Source organism: Schistocerca piceifrons, chromosome 6 (assembly GCF_021461385.2).
Source record: "Schistocerca piceifrons isolate TAMUIC-IGC-003096 chromosome 6, iqSchPice1.1, whole genome shotgun sequence".
Lineage (NCBI taxonomy): Eukaryota > Metazoa > Arthropoda > Insecta > Orthoptera > Acrididae > Schistocerca > Schistocerca piceifrons.
Window position 1 is genome coordinate 164,934,698 of NC_060143.1, and position 14,002 is coordinate 164,948,699.

The window sequence follows — 14,002 nt, forward strand, 5'->3', positions numbered from 1 at the left end:
ATCATCCTGGCATGAATGATTTTCCACATTAACCAAGTCTCGACTACATATATATGTGATGGATTACCACTTAACCATCATTCGACATTTGCATTCAACAGGGAAAGTTCAGAAGTCTGGTGTAGGAGTACCGCTTGCTCTGATTCGAAACAACAAAAATCAACGGACTCACTATTGTTGAACGTCATCAGTACGCTCATTGAGCATTCCTATGCAGTACTATTACTGGTGACGAGTTATGGTCGCTTTATCGTTAACTTCCTAAGAAGAAATGAAAGGATGAGCCCCACCAAAAGACATAAACTCGAGTAAAGGGTAGTGTGAACATAATACTTTACATCTGATACCTGCAAAAATGTGTTTAGGGCTACGAATTGTGCCCCAAGAGGTGTGTGCATCACAGCAGGAATTTGTTGCCAACAACTGAGACAGCTTTCGGTCGCAGTGTTAGAAATTCGACCGACAAAACTACATCACCTGTGCTACTTCATAATAACGCACTCTGTTGATTTGAGAAACAATACCATCCAGGACATTGATCGGAAAGTCGTCTCTCAGGCACTCGTATTGATAGAGAAGTCCTCTCTCAAGAATTTGTCCCTCTCGTCATATGCTTGTAGAATTTTACGTTTCCCGCTCTTGATCGATCAACCGTCAAGGCAATTCGTTTCTAGACGAAAATACTCTTCAAACTACACTCTACACTGATTTAATGACATCGTTAGAAGCCGGCCGCGGTGGTCTAGCGGTTCTAGGCGCGCAGTTCGGAACCGCGCGACTGCTACGGTCGCAGGTTCGAATCCGGCCTCGGGCATGGATGTGTGTGATGTTCTTAGGTTAGGTAGGTTTAAGTATTTCTAAGTTCTAGGGTACTGATGACCACAGATGTTAAGTCCCATAGTGCTCAGAACCATTTGAACCATTTTGAACCTCGTTAGAAGCTGTAGGTTTCCATGGGGGTGGGATTTTTCAACTACTTTAGCATTGTCAGATTGTTTTAGACATCTTGAAAGGAAATTCTGTTGCAGATGAATTTCTCTTCTATTGCGTTAAGTAAACTAATGGAAAACGCAATTAAAGTATTCACTGTACTAACACAAATTAAATTCAGCTTACTACAGAAACATCACGACGGCAGTCTATTTTAATAAAGCATTAAGTATCTGTAAGACGATTGAGCCTATTTTCACACTAATTTGTTGGATATTACCGACTTTTGACATCGAAAAACTCAGTATTTACTTCATTTCCAGTACCATTCGCAAGAATTATGAAAATGTGGCAGTTCATAGATAAAATTATGTATTCACAACAAAAAATATGTCGGCTGAAAACAAAAGTGGCATTATGAATTTTGCACTATCTTAAGGTTTACTCTCTGACACTAAGGGGTACTAGAAGTAGCAACACGAATTTTGCTGGAACTTTGTTTTACGATTACCTTATTGAATTTGTATCTGCCTGCTTGTAGCTCTGCAACTACATCATTAAATATCTGGCTGTCAGCTAGTCTCGAAAGGTGAACGAAAGCACCTTGCACCTGGTAGCGAAGCATGTTACCTGAGAACTGGTTATTTTCCTAAAGTGGGTAGACATCAATTTGAGGTTGAATTGTTGGCAAATGTCAGTCAGGCGTGTGCCGTTGGGGTAAGTTTTTCGGTGTGTAGAATTTGTACCAATAATTTTATATGTTTTTTCTGTCCCAAATAGAGAGTTGAAGTCTCCCATTAGTATTTTCACATCAATTTTGCTCATATATTTTGAAAGTGTGTTACGGACTGTTTCGACGTATTCGTTGTTTTTCTTATTTTCGATGTTGGTGGGGACATGTGCATTGATGAGTGTATATTTTTTACTGGTCCTCTGAATGAGCATAGTCATAAGTCGATTGTTGATGGGTGTGATTTCTTTGACTGCATTGATGGTAGGTCTGTGTTCGAGAAATGCCATGCCGATGATTGGTGCTCATATTGCTACCTTTTGTTGTGTTTTGCTCTTGAAGATGCGATACTTCCCGTAATGCAAGGTTTCATTGTCAGTTAGACGTGATCCTTGAAGAGCAAGAATGAGAATTTTATGTCGGTCGATTGTTTATGTGAGATTATTTTCTTTTCGTGTTTGGATCAATGTATCGATGTTCAGTTTTCAATTGCATGTTTTCTGCCTGGAGGGAAATTCACCAGAGATCTCCGATATTCTCTGCCGTGCTAGCCTGGACTGCCCAGAATCCTAATATCCAACTGCCGCCTTTCGACGGGCGGTTTGTGTACCACATTGGCTAAATGTGACACCGCCTGCACAGTTCATGTTTGCTTTTGTGGTTCATTGGTTTGTCCTGTGTGATACCAATACCAAACAGGACCAGAGGGTGCTGAAGTCTTTGGAAGAAAATATTTTCAGTCTATCTGATTGAGCTAACAGACGGTGGCCAGAGTACCGGCCATTTTCACTCCCGACGTGTCTGGATTTTGTGTTCAACGGATTGAGTAGCCGTTCAGAATTGCGTTAGTATTTGGTTCACCCCAAGTATTTGATTTCGTCGCATCCCCTATCCGCCACAAAGGATTATTAATATTATTATCATTATGTCTTCAGGAAATCTGATATGGTGTATCTTCCCACCACTGAAGTATACGTGTATTGTTCGATTCAATATTTGCATCATGTAAATGACGGTTGTAATTACGTTACATTGCTTCTAGTAGATATTTCTTTCTCTTTTCCTTAGACAGTAGCTAAATGTTACTCCATGTAAGGAATTATGTGTCCAGCATTGTTGCAATACAGACGATCATTTTATCCGATTTCTGTAATTTCATTTCGATACCAGATCGTTCTAATCGGATTCAGCCAATCAGTCTTAATGTGGATATCCGACTACGGTTCTCATCACACGATAGACTGGGTAATCGACATTCTTCATCGGAGTGTTGTATCGGGATCACTAATCTATGACAGGGCCTGAATTCTTAAACACTGTGGAAAGTACTAATACAATGTGCTTATTACAAATATGTTATTTGAATATAAATACATGAAGTAACGAGATAACAATTGATTTAGAGGAGCAGAGCTCCATCCATCATAGCAGAGCAGTGCAATATAGGTTTCAGGGCCAAGAAAGGATAAAGCTGTTGCCCTTTGTTCCACGATCACCGAACATCAACCAGATAGAGAATATGTGGGCAGAGGTAACAAGGTCATTGCCATGTGGACCTACAAATGCAAGCGACCTTTGGACGAATATAGAAAACGTATGGTGGGAAGTAAACCATGACGCTACACTATCGACGACTTAATGAAATCAATGCCCATACGCCTTCGAGAAATCTTACGTAATGATGGTGGGTGGGTTGGTTACTAAAAGTATACTCGTCCACAAAACCCATGTCGGCAATTAACTGGTAATCGGTCAAGCTTTGCTTTGTTGCAGCTCTTTAGCATACAAGTCCATTTACTTTCGGTATCCTCCTTACAATTCTTGCAATGCAAGGTAATTGAAAAATCTCATCCACTCGACGCCAACTGAGAAATTGATTGGAGCATGTGTTGTTCAACACACAGTAGTCGTCACCCTCACTGGAATCAATTACTGTTTGTGTGTTTTCGTGTTTACGCACAATCTGATTCGTTAGGAGAGACCGTGCGCCCGTGTTGTCGTGGATCGTAAGTGCAGCGAGTAGCAGTGCCTAATATCGCCCAATTTGCTTATGTTGGCTGAGCGTGAAAACTGCAGGAGACACTTCGCCATAAACAGAAAGAAATCACCTTGGCTCTGACTGCAGTGAGCGGACATCACTGCCTCCATGTTCTTATAGTAACAATCGTGCGACTCTACTCACATGTACCATGGAGGAATTGCAGTGTTCATCATGTCATTAATCATCAGAATATTTACCAGTGATGAAATATCCACTCTATTTGAATCCCAAAAGAATGGGACGTTTCTCACAAAGTAATGTGAGATGATACCAAAATTTATCTGAGACACAAAAATCAACTGCAGAGCTTTGATGCACTCAGTAGTAGCACAGAAGGAAATATGTCTTGGAAGCGTATATTTCATTTCCTCTTCTCATATCAACGCCATTGTTTTAGTATGAAGTGAGACAATAAACACGAAAAATTAAAAGTCCTGAGAAGCATATAAGTCATTTCCCCTTCTCATATCATAGGTTTTGTTTTTGTATGAAGTAAAAAATAAACAGTTTAATGTTCTGAAGCAGATTCGTATCTCAGGCGCTATCGGCAAAGCAAAAAGCAGGGAGCTGTCCATTCTTTTGTCCAACAGTATGTTTCCTGTCATGCATTACTACCGCTTGGAGATTCTTATTTAAAGACTTGTGGGCATCAAGTTCTTCAGCAGAATAAGCCTTATGTTATCGTGCTAATTACAGTATGGGAAAAATGCAGCAGAGGCTATTTCCCCCAGAGCAGTGAGGATATTTGCACAAGTCTGTATTCAGCAATGACTGTCAACTGCCACAACACTTTACAGAATTTTGCTCGAGCGTTGTCTTACGATTCCCTTATTGAGTTTGTATCTGTCTGCTTGTAGCTCTGCTGCAAAAGAATTGAAAATTTATGTTTCAGCGAATCTCGAATGGCGAACTAAGGCAGCATACACCTGACAGGCAAGCAGGTTACCTATTTTTAAGACTATTTTTTTATTCATTCATTTTTATTAACAGTAAGGAACTGAAAAGTAGTAAGTGCACTCTTTGCGTCGAGTTGGGGACGCACATAACTAAAAACATGCTAATGGTTGTAGAAAAAGGCGTAAAGGAAAAGAGCAAAGTGCGGGGCTAAGGAAACCATGAAACAAAACTGAAGGGTGGAATCCATACCACCATTAACCGGTGCTACACTTGCACCGTATGAGAAACAAAAAACTGCGAAGACCTTTTCGCACCTGGGACAAAAGGAGGAAATGGGGCAAATAGTGCTACAGGGTGTGAGGGTTCACGACGAATCTCTCCATCTGCTGTATCATCCAGGCATGACATCTCGTAATGACCAAGGTAGATCCCACGTTGTACCGTTTAGTGTTCTATCGTCGTCTTGTAATTTTACCTTCTATTACCCGTGATGTTCCAGCTACGTGGAGGGTCGTGGAACGCACTCCACAAATAATTGAAAAAATATTGTCGATACTTTGGTTTACGGAGGATCTTGCAATGTCGTTCCTGCAAATAGTTCCAAAAGTCTAAAGTGTCCTTAGTGCCTTCTTGCTTCCACGAAGCCACGTCATTGCATTAGTTTTAGTGAGTGGGGAATAAGATAGTCTTGGGGTCGATATGATTCGGCGTTACTCGAAGGAAGTATGCTGACATTTGCCTCACTAAGTGCCACACTGCCGCAGACTCGCCACAGCTAAGACGGTGTTCATCGTCGTCTTGAACGCCACAGCTCGTGCACATGGGTGAGTCTATCATGTGGATCGCATGTAGCCTTGATATGGTCACCTGCTTACCGTTGACAGTGATATACCACATCGCCGTGACCTCAGTGTCCAGTGCTACGTGGTGAATTGTCCTCCACACTACTCGCCAGTTGACGTTCGGGTGCTTCCTCTCCACGATGTTATCGGGTCGTCCACTTAGCAGGACCCGATAAACCGTCTTTGCCGTCTCCAGTTGAGTCACTGGTAAGGCAAGTCGAACGTAACTGAGTTAGAGGTACAAGACACCGATGTAGAAAAGCGAGGAGGGGACGTGGTGTATCGGCACAGGTGGCAACAGGGAGGGCGGTGCTAGTTCTTCTATTAACAAACTCGCCAGCCTGTCCGGACGGCGGTGCCATAGTTCGACTAATGTGCTCACAAATAGGGCGACCGCTCTGTCATGAACGTGATAAAGGCCAAGCCCTCCCCGATCCGGAGGAAGGGTGAGAGTCTCATATTTGATCTTGAAAAACATTCCTGAACTCACGAAGGACCCAAAAGCCGCAAGTATACGGCGAGCTAACATCATCGGTGTAGGTAATATTTGGGAGATATGCGGAATGCGTGACGCTAAATGAGTGTTGACTTACTGGGTCCTTTGGACGATGTCCAGGGCTCGTAGGCGGTTGTTGGCAATTCCAGTTTGAACATCTCGTAAAAGCTGACGAAAGTTGTTAGCGGCGGTCCGTCGTATATCGTCTGTGACTTCAATGTCGAGACATTTCAAACTATCTCTGAGCTGTATGGGGGTGACACTATTTTCAGACAATCCGACCCCGATGTTCATCGCCACCGATTTTACGACGTTGATACGACTACCAGTGGCCATGCTATATTTCGCTATCCAATTCAGTGCGTTAGCGGTGTCGTCAACGTTGCGGATGACAATCACCAGGTCGTCAGCGTACGCTTTACATCGAAAAGTGTGGCCTCTTAACGTCATACCGGATAGTCGTTGGCGCAGGCCGCAGAGAAGTGGTTCCATGGCCACAGCGTAAAGCAAAGTGGACAGAGGGTAGCCTTGGCGTATCGATCGAGAAATGGTGAGCGGCTGCGTAGATCGACCGTTGACGATCACCTTGGACGTAGCGCCACGGAGAAGTCGCATGACGACAGTGACGAATGGCTGTGGGTACCGCATATGTTGGAGGACCGCTTCCAAATAGTCGTCGTCCACTCGGTCGAAAGCTTGACTAAAATCGATTGCCGCCAGTGCACCCTTCAGACGACACGCCCCCGCCAGTGAGATCAAGTCACTATATTCACTGAGTGCTGTTTGAATAACATTGTCGCCTCCTAATGACGTTTGATCGGGTGAGATAACAGTTCGTAAGGTCTGGCGTATCCGCGCCGCCAACAGTCGAGAAAAGATCTAGGTCGCAGTTCAATAGCGTCAACGGGCGGTAGTCTTGCAGTCGTGAGCCACCGGACGCTTTGTGAATGGGAATAATCATCCCTTCCACAAGGGCCGCAGGGAGCGGCACTTCCGGGGATAGTAGTTCGCGACAGATGTCCGTCCATCGGGAGGCTAATAAATACTGAAAAGTCTGGTAAAATTCCAAGGGGAGGCCATCAGGACCCGGAGACTTGTTTACAGATCCTCTTCTAATGGCGTCGATCATTTCTTCTTCTGTAATTTCTTCCATCAAGGCCGCTTCCATTGCCGGGGTGACGGTGCCGTATATCATCTGAGAGACGTCCTCCAGTGCTGTCGGATCAGGGGTCTGGGCGGAATAGAGTTGGGAATAGAGATTGTAGAACGCTGTGTTTATGTCTTTTTGCGTGGTGACGCGACGACCGTCCTCCGTGTCGATGAAGCGTGTCAGCACTCGTTGGCGTCGTTTACGTTCACAAAGGACGTGGGACATTGACGGTCGTTCGCTCGGTATCTGATCCTGCGTCCTCTAGGTGGCTTCGCATATGAGCGATGATCTGAGCCTTAGCACGGTGGACCGCCTTTTGCCGTTCCGAAGACGGCGCCATGGCATCGCAGTCGCGCAGTACCCTGAAGTAAAAGTCGAGTGTATGTCTACGCCAAGTAGCGTGGTCGCGACCGTTGGTTATTAATGTTCGCCTCAGTGCCGGTTTGGCGCAGTCCAACCACCAGCGGATCGTTGTGGGATACGCACGGAGGCGATTTTCTCACGAATGCCACGTATCCTCAACGGCTTGGCGGCAATCCGTGCACGACAGGTGAGCGATGTTTAATGTCCACGGGCTGCGGCGTCTCCACACTTGTTGCCGCCGCAGGGTGACGGCACAAATGTAAACTGAGTGGTCCGAGTAGGCTGCAGGCCACAGTTCCGCATCCTGTGTTCCAGCGGAGAGAGAGCGCGAGACATAAATCCGATCGATACGACTGGAAGAGTGACTCGTGAAGTGTGTGAATCTCGGTCGGTGGCCGTGAAGATGTTCCCATGTGTCCACCATCTGCAGGTCTCGAATTAGGGTCTCGAGTTCCGGGCACGGATTATGTCGCGTGAGTTGGTCTCTGGGCGCCAGTACGCAATTGTAGTCACCTCCAAACACCAGATGGTCGTGGCGGCCTTGGAAGAGCAGGGCGACGTCTTCCGCAAAGAATCGTGAACGTTCGAGACGTATGTCCGTCCCGGAAGGTGCGTAGATATCGATAAAGTGGACACCCAGTACTGTGAGGGCCATTCCTCTTGCCCCAGGCAGAAACAGGATATCGTCCGCCACTATCCCTTCCCGAAGAAGTACAGCGACACCGCTGCCTGTAGGGGAAGCTGCAGAGACGCAAGCATCGTAACCGTACATGCCTGGGATGTCGTCGACGTACACTTCCCGGAGAAGGGCTATATCGATGGAAGCAGAGTTCAACATATCCTGAAGCAAGGATAACTTAGCGCGCATCCTTATAGTGTTGATGTTTATAGTTGCAACGCGATAAGTTTGGGGTCTATCCATAGCACCCGTGTTGGCCATCAATACCCTTGTGAGGCTGTCTCGTCACTGTATCTGATGGCGGAAAAGGATCAACACTAGTGGGGTAAATTTCCCCGCGTGTCGTCCGACACGATGGGCAAGAAGTTTTCCTCACAGTCGTCCGCCCAGTCGCCATGAAATACCATCGGCTGTTGGTGGCTGTTAGTGGCTGCTGCAGCACTCGGCGCTGACTCTGTCGGCTCTACGGGCTGGGAATCGGCAGCGGCTGTCTGCTTGTGATCCTGCTGTGCTGTGGGGTCAGAGGGGGCTGAAGCCGCCACCACGGCGAACTGTTGAGTTTGATGTTACAGCGGCCTCTGTACCGAAGGTACCGTCGTCGGAGTGTCCACAGTTCATGTCAGACGATCGCTGCAAACACTCGTCCGATAGAGCACACCGCCGTCTCTTGTGTTTTCGAGGGGAACGCTGTTTACGAACGTGTGTTTCAGTATCTGAATGTGGGTGGATTTCTTCAGCTGCTCCGGTGTCTGGAAGAAAAGCCGCTGTCGGCACAACCCGTGGGTCAATGTCCACCCTGGCATCCACGCCTTCTTGCAAGGTCGGTCGGTGATTATCTTCAGGCGGGGGGGGGGGGGGGGGGGGGGAGGGGGGGGTGGCGTTGTAGAGGCCGGATCCTGTACCTTAGAATTCATCATGGTCTCGCTATCGGGTGCGGCCATGGGACTAATGTGGTCAGCATCGGAAAGGCTTGCTGTCCATGCAACTTCGGCTTAATTGAGAGGAAGTGTCGTCACCGTAGAAGGAGTCATAGATTCACCTGTCGGGATTTGAGTAAGCCGTCGTCCGAGACAATCCGACCGGAGGTGCCCATACTTGGCCTCAAGCAGAGCAAGTGCGTGGCTGACCGTCATACATAATGATCGCCCTACATCCGCTGATGACAAGATATGACGGTACATGTTTGGTCAGTGCAATTTTGATGTCGTACCCCGTTAAGAACGGGGTACGTTGTAAAGGTGGTCCATTTTTCGGCCATACGGCTGATCACTCTGCCGTAGGGCTGGAAAGCCGCGGTGACTATGTCCGGAGGTACTTTGAAAGGGAGTTCGAAGACGCGTATCGTACGGAGGCCAAGGCCCGCGTGATCGATAGAGACTGCCCCAATATGGCCATCAGAAGGTTTGAATTTAAGATCATTCGCATGTGCGCGCACGATTCTTTTGCACACCACTTACTAACTTGACGTAGACAACACTGCTCGTGATAGAGAGATGGATACCAATTATGACTCGCGGTTCACTTTTAACGTCGTCACGTAGAAAACGTTCCACTTCAAAAGCTCGCGGTAGTGCATGATCGGGTTGAAAACCGATCTTGATGGTGGTTTGTCTGTATGAATGTGGCATGTTGCGTCGGTAGTGATGGGCTCTAAACTAGCGTCAACACAGTAGTAAACAACTACGGGCACTCGCGACCGCGCGGACGGGACGTAAACAAGACGTCCCAGCCGCAGCGCTGCGGAATGCAGACTGTACCTTGGAGCTAGCAACCACATGGGATGCTTTGAGTTACTTATTAGCCTAGTAGCCGCTATGGCAGATAAAGTGCAACATAAGAGACGAGAGTAGTTGTATTTCCCGTGTGGAACGACTTCCCTTGACTCAAAAGCATTGACTTTTATCCTTATGTCACATTTCAAGAGGAAATCACATTATTCTATTGGAATGACACGATAATGTCAAGTGAAATTAGCAGGGTAGTTCTGTGCCATAAAGGAAGTAACTCGACGGTCACACAGTTGCCAAACATATTCTGCGCTGTTGCCAAGTTTCAGTTATACTGCCAGGAAGGATACCAGCTGATGTGTTCTGTGAGTGACCTCGGAAGTGACTACAGCTTCGTCTCAGAGTTGCGGGTGGCAAGGGCCGCAGTATCCTCATTATGTGTCAATGAGTCTTAATCGCATTTCTGTACTTAGGTTTAGGCGCTAGAGTGTAATTACTTATAACACATCGATGCAATGAGTCCAAACTAAATGTCATAAACTAATAACTGCGAGAATTATTTGTGTTTTACTGTCTTAATCGGACCGAAACCTTGAAAGCGTATTCACCAGACGCGATCACAATTTTTGAAGATTCACCACTGGCTGAGTTGGCAACGTACCTTTGCTGTACAATATTGTTATTGAGATCACTGTCATTGGCACATCCGCCAGAAGACAGGCGTGGCCTGGCTTTTTGTTGTCAGCTTTTCTGACGGATATTCTGCCTTTGCTCGAAACGAGAAGACTTAAGGTGAATTCGAACATTCCGTAGGGCGAAAATTTTATGATTCTATTCTTCCAACTCAAACATTCAGAAAAGAGTTACTATAAGGAAAGGCGCCTGTGAACCAACAATTCATAATGGAGTGATAATTAGTGGAATCTGACAAATTCCATATGTCATCTGATAATTGGAGAAATCTACTTTTTTTATCTGCACAGCACTGCAGTATGAACTCAAGGGTTTTATAGGACTCCTATACTTAATTTCGTTGTGTCCGTTTTCAATGACAGTAGGGGAGGAGCAAAAACATCTAACTTGAAACATACTTTTCCAGGGGGAATTGAATCTTTGGCTACAGTTGCAGTAGCACGTCCAGTGAGGTATCAAGAATATGAATAATCACTCATTACTGTAGTATAGGCTAGGGCGGAAAGATGCAGGTTTCTGACAAAGTAAACGATGAGAGACACTGTCGCTTATTAAAGAGGAATTGTTCAGAAAATTACAACTATATCTAATGAAATGAGTAGGTTGATGCAGCTCCAGTCCGGCACAACATGAGTTGCCAAACATTTTCCAAATAGCACTTCAGATAAAAACGTGTGTGTGTGTGTCTGTTCTTTCGGACATTTACGAAAGAACAGACTCTACGAATCGAAATAGACAGCCTTGTTAATTAATTAAATATCGATGGACAGATGTCCAGGCTGTCATCGGCGTTAAAATAGAACAACGGCGTGATATGAAAATTTGTTCCTGACCAGGTTAGAACCCGGATTAGTAGTGTATTTTCTTTCAGATATGTCCGAAATAACAGACACCACACATATATTCATATTCAATGTGTTTCAGGAGGAACGGTAGATATTTTAGCAGGTGGTAGTACTGACGAATTGCATTAAAAATTCCAAATAAATGAGTCCACTTATTATTGAGTACAGAGATACAGCTGTTAGTACATAACCCTAAAAACTCAAAGGAAAGGCAAATGAGGACGTTGATTTTCAAAAATTCCCCCACCAACTTCAATGCACATTTGACTTCCCTTGATTACACCATGTGTTGCTCTTCTGAGGACGTCTTTGCGTTCTTTTATGAGGGCTGCACTATTCAAAATCCGAACGATCAAATCAGCTCTTGGGTTTACTCTTTCTTTGTAGACTTTGCCTTTAACCATCCCTGCAGGCAAAAATCCAAAGAGATTAGGTCTGGGGACCTTGGCGGCCAAGAAAAGTGCCCATATCTATTGATCCAAATTCCGGCTAATGTTTGGCTTGGATACTTTGTCACCTGACGACTACAATGTGCAGGAGCCCCGTCATGCTGGAGGGACATACGCATTCTTGTAGCCAAATGAACCTTATCCAATAACGGTGGAAGTTCATTTTGAAGGAAGTGTAGATAACTGGGTCCTGTAAGGACCTACATACGAAATGAAAATGCGTTGAACCCAGCTATATTTACTCAATAAAAATTGGACACATGTTATACGGCATATTTTCTGAAATTTGTCTATACTACCACCTCCTACAAAGTTTAATATTCCTCCTGAAACATCCTGTATAATTATTCAGGTCTCTACGTGTCATCGAAAGTTTTCACTGCTAGACGCACGTCATCATCCGAACCCTCGCGGGAATGCAGCGTGGCCGCGAGCGAGTCGAATAATGGACGGTGGGGGGGATGGGCGGGAGGGGGTGAGGAAGGGAGGGGGGAGGTACCGCGCATGTTGTTTGCAGCAAAGATGGGAATTCGCGTCTGACGAGGAGCATGCGTAGATACGTGCTGCAGAGAGGTTGGCTGCTGTGTCCCGATAGTGCCCACCGTCGTAGGTTCGAGTAAGTTAGTTCAAATGGTTCAAATGGCTCTGAGCACTATGGGACTTAACATCTATGGTCATCAGTCCCCTAGAACTTAGAACTACTTAAACTTAACTAACCTAAGGACATCACACACATCCATGCCCGAGGCAAGATTCGAACCTGCGACCGTAGCAGCCCCGCGGTTCCAGACTGCTGCGCTAGAACTGCACGGCCACCGCGGCCGGCAAGTAAGTTAGTTTAAGTTGGATTAAGTAGTGAGTAAGTTTAGGGACCGATGACCTAAGCACCTTAGTCCTATAAGATCTTACCACAAATCTACAAAATTTTGAATCCAAAGTACTGCATCTCGGCTCTTACAATAGTGCAATAGGTGCGCACTGGTTAGATGTAACTGAGGAGAGACTCCAACTCGGATTGTGCTTAAGGGCGAATCGCAAGCTCATGGCTACGATCAGTTGGGAGCGGAAACTTAATGTAATCGGAGCCTTGTTGAAGGACCATGAAATGCGATCGTTAGACCGACTGCAGAAAGTTCAGTTTATAAATAAATACAAACTTAGCAAAATATATCATGTCGCAGCAGTCTTACCGATACCGTAGGTTACCGCACGTAAAATGCTAGCTGCAGCGTGTTGGTATATGTGGAAACAAAATATCTTGAAAGTATCCTTCAACACGGCGACTTTGCAGAGGCAAAACGGAGGACTTGGATCTAAAGACGTTAAATCTTGATGTGACGCACTGTTTCTAACTCGTGCTTTTAAACAAATACATGCCACTAAGACAGGCATCACGCAACTTCTGTTCTCGTAAGATCCTAGGGATAGGAACGCTCCTGTTAATGTAGCATATTTAGATGCCAGCCCACATTACGTCCGAAAGTACTATATCGATCGCAGCTGTATAAGTCTTCTACCAGCACAAACCTACACTAGAACCCTCTATGATTATATTACCAGACATGGTCTTCACAACCCATTCAAGTAAATTAACCCACTAAAAACTGGATGAACGTCTGGAAAAATATCAACAGTAAAATTCTACCAACTAGAGTCAGTGCCGTATGGTACGACGTTGTAAACGAAACCATACCCACAGCGGAACGGTTATAGAAAATCAAATTGAGACCATCTCCGTACTGCGACAAATGTCGGCTTGTAGAAACTGTAGCGCACATGTTCTTTTGTGAAAATAAAATCAGAATTTGGAACTGCAGTAGGAAGAAATTAGCATTATCAACAGAACCGCAGAAAGTCTTATACCGGTAACTGAGCTTTACACCCCGACTGGAAATATTACCCATCCGCAAAGAATTAAAGTTTTTCGTGGGATCTGGGACAGTTCGTGTTTTACGTGTTAACAAACAAAACTTCGAACTTAAAAGAGTACATGTTTTATATTGCAGAAGAGCATTTTAAGCTGAAGAAGAATAACAAATATATGTGGGCTACAAAGATGTGGGCCGCGCGGGATTAGCCGAGCGGTCTCAGGCGCTGCAGTCATGGACTGTGCGGCTGGTCCGGGCGGTGGTTCGAGTCCCCCCTCGGGCATGGGTGTGT